Genomic DNA, 10,914 nt, shown 5'->3' with positions numbered 1-10,914 from the left:
ATGCTATGGTAGGCATCCCACATATAAAGTAGAGGAAGATAGGCATGGATGTTAGCTCAGGGCCAGTCTTCCTCAGCAAAGAGAGGAGGATTGGCAGCAGTTAGCTCAGGGCTAATCTTCCTCAAGAAAAAAAAAAGAGTAATTCCAATAAATATAAAATGGTTAAACTTACCAATAAAAGACAAGAACTCTGTGATTGGATGAAATTATGAAACATGCTTAAAAATAAATACCAGCTAAATATGAACCTAAAGAAAGCTATATATATATTTATATATATCACAATGGTAAAGAACTATGTTACATATTGGTTTAAAAAAGTCAATAGAACATGAATTATAGATATAATAAAGCTTTATACATCAACATCACAGCCTCCAAATACTATAATGTAACTGACAGAACTGCAGGAAGAAATATATATTTGCTTTTAACATAACTTCTTTCAAAATACATAGATCTACTAAACAAAAAATAAGTAGAAATATCAAAAATCTGGACAATACAGGGGCTGGCCCCGTGGCCGAGTGGTTACGTTCGCGCGCTCCGCTGCAGGCGGCCCAGTGTTTCGTCGGTTCGAATCCTGGGCGCGGGCATGGCACTGCTCGTCAGACCACGCTGAGGCAGCGTCCCACATGCCACAACTAGAGGAACCCACAACTAAGAATACACAACTATGTACCGGGGGGCTTTGGGGAGAAAAAGGAAAAAATAAAATCTTTAAAAAAAAAAAAAAAAAATCTGGACAATACAATTAATAAGCTCAACCTACTGGCTATATGTAGAATTCTATTCCCAACCAACAGAAAATTACAGACTTTTTAAACATATACAGTACATGTTCAAAAATAGAGAATGCATAATACTCTAAAAAAAGTCTCAACAAATTCCAAAAATTCAGTATCATATAGACCATGTTTTCCCACCATAAGATGCGAAATTGAAAACTTTGTTTTTTGTTGAAAACAACACATCCTGAATACTTAGAAACTAAATTACATTATTAAATAACCATTACATTTATTTTATTTTATTTTATTTGAGGAAGATTAGCCCTGAGCTAACTACTGCCAATCCTCCTCTTTTTGCTGAGGAAGACTGGCCCTGAGCTAAGATCCGTGCCCATCTTCCTTTACTTTATATATGGGATGCCTACCACAGCATGGCTTTTGCCAAGTGGTGCCATCTTCGCACCCGGGATCCGAACCGGCGAACCCCGGGCCGCCGAGAAGCGGAACGTGTGAACTTAACTGCTCCGCCACCGGGCTAGCCCCAGTAACCATTACATTTAAAAAAGAGTGAAGGAAATTACTTAGAAATGAATAATAACAAAAACACTACATGTCAAAATTTGTGGGACAAGGGCCAGCCCCATGGCCGAGTGGTTGAGTTCACGCGCTCTGCTTTGGCGGCCCAGGGTTTCGCCAGTTCGGATCCTGGGCGCGGAGGTAGCGCCACTCGTCAGGCCACGCTGAGGCAGCATCCCACATGCCACAACTAGAAGGATCCACAACTGAAAATACATACAACTGTGTACCAGGGGGCTTTGGGGGGAAAAATGAAAAATAGGATCTTTTTAAAAAAATTTTGTGGGACAGAGCAAAAACAGTATTTGGAGGGAAGTACATTATTTTAAATATACTTTATATATAATATATTTTTTAGGAGATAAAATTGTCCAAAATGAACGGGCCAAGCACCCCAGCACAAGAAGTTAGAAAAAGTTACAGAGCAAGCCCAAAGGGGAAATAAAGGAGAACCATGTGGATCCTGTGAGAAAAAGCTAAGAAATACTAACACAAGAGTCAAAACTACAAAAGATTTGTTGGCTCTTACACCCTGTGGAGACACCCATGGTCAATTATACCATCTTGCAGAACTTTTAAAAAAATTATGCAAAATCACCAGAGAAAACTTATCTATTCATGGGTAAATAGGTAGATAAATACTGTAACTCTGCTTGTGACCCTGAAGGTATATTGTCTGGAATGCATTACAATATTGTGAGGAAATGATGAAAATTGAAAAATTACCCAAGTGTTTGTATTTTAAAACGAATGTAGTGGTGTATGGGAATGCCAGTGTTTAGAAACGCTTTAGGGATTTATTTGCTAGTACGTAGGCTTTCATCATCTTTCAAAAAAAAGTAGGGGGCCAGCCTGGTGGTGCAGCAGTTAATTTCACACATTCCGCTTTGGCGGCCCAGGGTTCGCCAGTTCAGAGCCCGAATCCAGACATGGCACCACTTGGCAAGCCATGTTGTGGCAGCTGTCCCACATATAAAGTAGATGAAGATGGGCACAGATGTTAGTTCAGGACCAGTCTTCCTCAGCAAAAAAAAAAAAAAAAAAAAAAAAGAGGAGGATTGGCAGCAGATGTTAGCTCAGGGCTAATCTTTCTTTTAAAAAAAGTGAATTATTTTGTCATGTGATCACACATTTGGATAAGACATTTCTGAAACATTTAGTTTTTGTCAGTGATCTCACACTGCTTTCTTGTGGTCTTCAACTTGAGAAAATATAACTGGCGTCACCATCAAAATGGGCTATTCTCAGAGCATCCAGTTGCTGCTATCCTTGTAGTCATTGCAGGAAGAAAGTTGCTATCACGGAAGTGGATGAAACTTTCAAATCTCTCTTTAATTTGACCCAGCCCTCAGCATCATTTCACCCGGCACATCCCTGACTATGTAGTCCCCTGTTTTCCATGGTTTCAGTTACCCAGGGTCAACCACAGTCCAAAAATATTAAATGGAATTTTCCAGAAATAAACAGTTCATAAGTTTTCAATTGCGCACCGTTCTGAGTAACATGATGAAATCTTGCACTGTCCTGCTCCGTCCTGCCCTAGACGTGAATCATCCCTTTGTCCAGCATATATACGCTGTGTATGCTACCCTCTCATTAGTCACTTAGTAGCCATCTGGGTTATCAGGTCGACTGTCCCGATATTGCAGTGCTTGTGTTCAAGTGAACCTGATTTTCCTTAATAATGGCGCACAGCCCACTTTATCATTAGTTACTGTTGTTAATCTCTTACTGTGCCTAATTAGTATATTAAACTTTATCATGTGCGTGTGTACTATATAGAGAAGAACATAATATATACAGGGTTCAGTACTGTCTATGGTTCCAGGCATCCACTGGGGGTCTTGGAACATATTCTTTGCAGGAAAGAGGAAACTACTTTACTTCCTATAGATAGCTCCTGGGAAAATCTCACTTTGTACTCCAAGTTATAGCTGGAGCGTGTGTGTATCTATCATGTTTTTCCAAGAATAATAATCTACATGTATTATGACAAAAATGAACATGTCAGGGAATTAAAAGTTCATCATGGATCAAAACATTCTATAATCATGATAAGCATTTAGCAAAATGTGAGGCTTAAATTCACACATCGTGTGTGAGATGAATCAATTCCACAGTCCACTTGCCTGATGTATTTAACTAACTCTGTCTTCTTTTTGCATTTATTTATAAATTTTAGTCATATTATCAAACTAGCAAGATTAAAAAGAAATTTGAGGGGGCCGGCCAGTGGCGCAGTGGTTAAGTGCATACATTCTGCTTCTCGGTGGCCCAGGGTTCGCCAGTTCAGATCCCGGGTGCGGACATGGCACTGCTTGGCACCCCATGCTGTGGCAGGCATCCCACATATGAAGTAGAGGAAGATGGGCATGGATGTGAGCTCAGGGACAGTCTTCCTCAGCAAAAAAGAGGAGGATTGGCGGCAGATGTTAGCTCAGGGCTAATCTTCCCTCCCTCAAAAAAAAAAGAAAAGAAATTTGAGGGGGCCAGCCCAGTGGCCGAGTGGTGGTTCTCGTGCTCTGCTTGGGCGGTCCAGGGTTTCGCCGGTTGGAATCCTGGGCGCAGACATGGCACCATTCATCAGGCCATGCTGAGGCGGCGTCCCACATAGCACAACTAGAAGGACCTACAACCAAAAATACACAACTATGTACCAAGGGGCTTTGGGGAGAAAAAGGAGAAATAAAATCTTTAAAAAAAAAAAAAAAGAAAGAAAAGAAATTTGAAACTATATTTAAGGGAAACAAAATCCAACTTCTGCTTCCGCTTTATTCTATTGCAATGTATGAGTAACTTAACTAGAGAGCAAAAAGAGCCTCTTGCAGCTATGTTGTCAAAACATTTAAAGTGAGTTCCCTATTTAGGATGAAATGATGTAATGTCTGGGATCTGATTCAAAATTATCTGGAGTGGGGGAAGCAGAAGAAGGTATAAATGAAACAAGATGGTACAGCAATTGACAATTGTTGAAGTTGAAAGATAACTTTATGGGGGTTTTATTATACTATAGCATGAATAAAAGACCAAGAACAGACACGAGTTTTAAGATCTTTTTTGGGGGAGCCAGCCCGATGACACAGCAGTTAAGTGCACACATTCCGCTTCGGTTCGGATCCCGGTGCGGACATGGCACCGCTTGGCAGGCCATACTGTGGTAGGCGTCCTACATATAAAGTAGAGGAAGATGGGCATGGATGTTAGCTCAGGGCCAGTCTTCCTCAGGAAAAAGAGGAGGATTGGCAGCAGATGTTGGCTCAGGGCTAATCTTCCTCAAAAAATAAATAAATAAAATAAAATTTAGTCTTGGCTGTTCTTGGTCTTCTACTCTTTTTTTATTTTAATTTTTTATTTTATTTATTTATTTTGAGGAAGATTAGCCCTGAGCTAACATCTGCCGCCAATCCTCCTCTTTTTTGCTGAGGAAGACTGGCCCTGAGCTAACATCTGTGCCCATCTTCCTCTATTTTACACATGGGATGCCTGCCACAGCATGGCTTGACAAGCAGTGCATAGCTCGGCAACCAGGATCCAAACCGGCGAACCCCAGGCCACCAAGGCAGAATGTGCAAACTTAACCACTGCGCCACCAGGCCTGCCCCTGGTCTTCCGTTTTTACGTATACATTTCAGAATTAACTTGCCAATCTAACACTGGTTTTGATTAAAAATCTATTGAATCTATAGATCAGCTTGTAAAGAATTGTCTTTTCTGATATTAGCTCTTTCTACTACAAATATGGGATAGTTGTTTTTTTTCAGGTCTTCTTTAAGGTCTTTTAGTACGGTTTTATAATTTTCTATGTACAGATCCTATACCTATTTTTTTAGATTTATTCCTGAGTATGTCATAGTTATGTTGCTATTTTAATGATTTCCTTATATAATTATATCATATGATTGTTGTTGGTGTGTAGAATTGCAATTGGCTTTTGTACGCAGGCCTTGTAATCAGCTACCTTGCTATACTCATCTATTACTTTAATAACTCGTCTATGGATTATCTTGTGTTTTTTAATGAAAATAATCATATCATCTGAGTATAACAACAATTTCGTTTCCTCTCTTTCAATACTTATGCCATGAATTTCTTTTGCTGTTTTTTTTGTTTTAAGATTTTATTTTTTTCCTTTTTCTCCCCAAAGCCCCCCGGTACATAGTTGTATACTCTTCGTTGTGGGTCCTTCTAGTTGTGGCATGTGGGATGCTGCCTCAGTGTGGCTTGATGAGCAGTGCCATGACTGCCCAGGATTCGAACCAACGAAACACTAGGCCGCCTGCAGTGGAGCACATGAACTTAACCACTCGGCCACGGGGCTAGCCCCGCCATGATTTTATTATTGTCTTATTGCAGTGGCTGGGACCTCCATCACATTGTTGAATAGAAATAGTGATGGTTGGCATGCATATCAGATTTATGATTTTAAAAGGAATGCTTTTTTTTTTAGAGATTGGCACCTGAGCTAACAATTGTTGCCAATCTTCTTTTTTTTTTTTCTGCTTTATCTCCCAAAACCCCCTCCTGTACATAGTTGTATATCTTAGTTGCAGGTCCTTCTAGTTGTGGCATGTGGGACGCCACTTCAACGTGGCCTGATGAGCAGTACCATGTCCGTGCCTAGGATCAGAACCGGTGAAACCCTGGGCCGTGAAGCAGAGCTCGTGAATTTAACCACTCAGCCACCGGGCCGGCCCCAAGGGAATGCTTTTAAAGTTTCCACACTTAAGATGTAACCTGTTGTAAGTTTTTTGTAGGTACTTTCTTTGGTTTACCATTCTATTTCTAATTTATGTTAAATTTTGTCAAATAATTTTCCTACATTTATTAAAATGTTCATGTGATTTTTTTCTCCTTAATCTGCTATTATAGTGAATGATATCTATAGATAATCTAACATGTAGATAAATGATTCCTCAGATAATCCCAACCTGATCATAGTACATTGTTTCTTTTATTCATTATTGGATATTATTCACTAATTTTTGTTTTTTTAAAAGATTGACAGCTGAGCTAACATCTGTTGCCAATCTTCCTTTTTTGTTTTTCCTTCTTCTTCTCCCCAAAGCCCCCTAGTATATAGCTGTGTATTCTAGTTCTGGGTCCTTCTAGTTGTGGCATGTGGGATGTTGCCTCAGCATAGCTTGATGAGCGGTGCTATATCCGCGCCCAGGATCTGAACCAGCGAAACCCCGGGCCATCAAGCAGGGTGTGTGAACTTAAACACTCAGCCACGGGGCCAGCCCCATCACTAATATTTTGTTTAGGATCTTTGCACCTATGTTCACAAGTGAAATGGGTCTGTAATATCCTTTCTCTGTTCTTCTTATCTCTGGACTCAGTATCAAGGTTATATTGGCCTCACGGAATTGGCAAGAGGTCAGCATTCCCCCTTTTTCTATGCTCTGGAAGATGTCCTATAAGATTAGAATGACCTGTGCCCTGAAAGTTGACAGAATTTGCTTGTGCAACCATCAGGGCCTGGCGTTTTCTTTGTGGGAGGTTTTTACTGCTTCGATGTTTAAAAATTTTTCATTGTGAAATAATCATAGACTCACAGGAAGTTGCAAAAAAAAGTACTGTAAAATCTTGTGTACCCTTCACCCAGTTTTCCCCAATGGTCATATCTTGTGTAACCATAGTACAATGTCAAAACCAGAAGACTGGCTTTGGTGTGGCCTCACAGCTTATTCAGATTTCATCAGTTTTCTATGCACTCCTATGTGGGGGTGTGTAGACCTGTATGCAGTCTTATCTCATGTGTAGATTTGTGTAACCATCACCACCCCAATCAAGATATCCCTCTTACTACCCTTTATAGCTGTAACCACCTCTCCCCTCATTTCTGACTTCCAGCAGCTACTAATCGCACTTCATCTCTATAATTTTGTTATTTCAAGAGTGTTGTATAAGTGGAATCATACAGTATGGAACCTTTTCCAGATTGGCTTTTTTCACTAAGCATGACTCCCCTGAGTTCTATCCAAGTTGTTGCACAACATATCAATAGTTTGTCCTGTTTCGTTGCTGCATAAACAGTGCAGGGGTACGAATGTAGCACAGACTCAACCACTGAGGGACATTTTGGTTGTTTCCAGTTTGAGGCTATTACAAGTAAAGCTGCTGGGAACAATCATGTGCAAGTGTTTTATTTTGTGAACGTAGTTTTCATTGCTCTGGGATAAATGCTCAAGAGTACAATTTTAATCATGACAAGATTACGTGCCTTTTTGTTTTTTCTCAAGTCAATTTTAGTCGTTCTATTTTCCAGGAGATTGTCCATTTCATACAATTTGGACATTTATTGGCATAGTCTATAATAATTTCTCTTTTAAATTTATGTTTTCTATAGTCATATTCTCTTTTTATTTATATTATTCATCTATGCTTCTCTTTTAGTCTCATTAAATCTTACCAGAGACACGTGTATTCTGTTAACTTTTTTTAAAAAATACTTTTTTCTTCCTCTTTTCCAGCTGGAACCATGGAGGGTACAGAAGAGAAATAAAACAAGGTTCCTGCTATGTGAGAAAGCCTTAAGAAAGAGTGAAGGAATTTTGCAAAGCCAAAGATCAAATGTCTGAGAAAGAAGTTTGGTCAAAAGATGCTTCAAATGGCAAGGAGGAAGCTTATCTATGAAAAAGCTAAGCACTATCACAAGGAGCATAGGCAGATGTACAGACCGAGATTCGAATGGCTAGGATGGCAAGAAAAGCTGGCAACTTCTAGGTACCTGTGGAACCCAAATTGGCATTTGTCATCAAGATTAGGGATACCGATGGTGTGAGCTCAAACGTCTGAAAGGTGTTGCAGGTTCTTTGCCTTCACCAGATCTTCAATGCCACCTTTGTTGAGCTCACCAAGGCTTCAGTTAACATGCTGAGCGTTATGAACCACATCTTGCATGAAGGTACCATAATGTGAAGCCAGTAAAGGAATTGATTTATATGCATGGTGACGGCAAAATCAGTAAGAAGTGAATTGCCCTGACAGATAGCACACTGATTGATCAGTCTCTTGGTAAATATGGCCTCATCTGCATGCAGGATCTGATTCATAAGATCTATACTGTTGGAAAAAGCTTCAAAGAAGCAGACAACCTCCTTCAAACTATCTTCTCTGACGGGCGGAATGAAGAAAAGCACCACCCATTCTGTAGAAGGTGGAGATGCTGGCAACAGGGAAGACCAGATCTACAGGCTTATTAGAAGGATGAATTAAGGTGTCTACCATGATTGTTTTTGTAATTTGGTCAGTTAATAAACAATGACTGATTTCAAATTGAAAAAAAAATAATTTTTGACGTTGATTCTATTTCATTGATTTCTACCTTTAATTATTTTGGTGATTATATCCTTAGGTCTATGTTTCTAGGTTTATTCTGTTGTTTTTTTCTTTTACATTTAGCTCACTAACTTTCAGTTTTTCTTCTTTTCCGGTATAAATATTTAAAGCCATGCATTTCCCTTGAGATTCTGTTTTCTGTGCATCCTACAAATATTAAATGTTGCATCTTTATACTAATTTAGTTCTATGTGTTTTTCAATTTCCAATGTGATTTCTTCTTTGGCTCATGACTTATTTAGAGGTTCCCTTTTAAATTTCTAAATATACAAATAACTGTATCTTTTAACTAATAACATCAAACAATAGTGGTGTGATATGTTATGATACTTATTCTTTTAAATCTGTTGAGATTTGCCTTATAGCTAGTTAATTAATTTTTTAACAGTTCTACTGAAATACAATTCACATACCGTACAATTCACCCACTTAAAGTGTACAATTCAGTGCTTTTGAATATATCTACAGATATCTGCAGCCACCATTGCAGTCAACTTTAGAGCATTTTCATCACCTCAAAAAGAAACCCTGTACCCTTTAGCTATCATTCTCCTAATCCCCCATTTCCCTCACCCATAGGTCTAAGCAACCAATAATCTAGTTTCTTCTTTATAGATTACCCTATGCAGGAGTTTTATGATTGGAATTATATAGTATGTGGCCTTTTGTGACTGGCTTCTTTCATTTCACATAATATTCTTAAGGTTCTTCCAAACTGTAGTATGTATCAGCATGTTATTCCTTTTTCAGGCCATTCCTTTTTTATGGCCAAATAATATTCTTCTGTTGTGTGGATATACCACATTTTGTTTACCCATTCATCTGTTGATAGATATTTGGGTTGTTTTCATCTTTTGACTATTACAAATCATGCTGCTGTAAACATTCATGTACAAGTTTCTGTGTGAACATATGTTTTACTTTTTTGGTGTATATACCTAGGAGTGGAATTACTTAGTCACATGGTAACTCTGTTTATGGTCCTTGTCTGAGGAACTGTCAGACTGTTTTCCAAAGTGGTTGAACCATTTTACCTTCCAACTAGCAGCGTATGAGAGTTCATATTTCTCCACATCCTCACCAACACTTGTGATATAATTTTTTTTAATTTTTGAAGAACTTGAGAAGAATGCATAAATTCTCCAATTGTTGAATGCATTCTTCTACACATGTCCATTAGGAAGAGCTGTTTAATCATATTGTTCAAATCTTGAACTTTGCTGATTTTATGGGGCTGCCAGACCTATCGTCAATTGGGAAAGATATATGAAAATTCTCCTATATGAAGGTGAATTTAGCAATTTCTCCACTTAATTTGATTAAGGTCAGTTTGTGTATGTTTATGCTATTTTCTTAGGAGTACATATGTTTAGATTTTTTTTTTTTTTTTTTGAGGAAGACTAGCCCTGAGCTAACTACTGCCAGTCCTCCTCTTTTTTGCCGAGGAAGCCTGGCCCTGAGCTATCATCCGTGCCCATCTTCCTCTAATTTATAGGTGGGATGCCTACCACAGCATGGCTTTCCAAGCAGTGCCATGTCCACACCCGGGATCCGAACCGGCGAACCCCAGGCCGCTGAGAAGCGGAACATGCGCACTTAACCGCTGCGCCACCGGGCCGGCCCCTGTTTAGAATTTTTATATCTTCTTGGTGAACTGAATCATTTATCATTATAAATGGGGATCTTCTTTATCCCCAATGATGTTTTTTTGCCTTAAAGTCTATTTTTCTTCTGATATAAATATATCAGTACAAGATTACTTTTGGTTAAAATTTACCTGAAAGGTCTTCTTTCCTCTTCCATGTCCTCATGAATTTTTTTTAAACCCTGATTTTAACTGGTGAGTTTTGTCCCTTTATGCTTATTGCAATTATTAATATATTGACACATTTACAGCTTCTCTTTTATTTAATTCAGCCTGCTTTTCGTTCTCCCTTCTTCCTTTTTAAACTTGATATCTATATTGTTTTTCTAATAAGGTGAGAACTTTAGTTTACATTCATGTCCTTTGGTGTCTCCTTACCCACTATGATGATATTATCTGAATTTTTATTTCTGGCTTGTTATCAAAATAATTTTTCCTTTTTTGAGGGGAGAGAGGTATCCATTTTTTGTTTTCTTGTTTTAAGACTACAGCAAGCCTTCCAAAGACTGATTAACTTTCTTCGATCTCTTTTTTTTTTTAAAGATTGACACCTGAGCTATTATCTGTTGCCAATCTTATTATTATTATTTTTTTCTTCTTCTTCCCAAAGCCCCCCAGTAC

At 38.6% G+C, this 10,914-nt stretch overlaps 1 pseudogene; it reads left to right on the top strand.

Moving 5' to 3' along the window:
- Positions 1-7,783: 7,783 nt before the first annotated feature.
- On the top strand, positions 7,784-8,664 carry LOC106829107 (large ribosomal subunit protein uL30-like; annotated as a pseudogene).
- The last annotated feature ends 2,250 nt before the right edge of the window (positions 8,665-10,914 follow it).

The sequence above is a fragment of the Equus asinus genome, chromosome 5, assembly GCF_041296235.1.
Source record: "Equus asinus isolate D_3611 breed Donkey chromosome 5, EquAss-T2T_v2, whole genome shotgun sequence".
Lineage (NCBI taxonomy): Eukaryota > Metazoa > Chordata > Mammalia > Perissodactyla > Equidae > Equus > Equus asinus.
The sequence above is the reverse complement of the archived record's forward strand: the minus strand, read 5'-3'. Positions and strand labels throughout refer to the sequence as shown.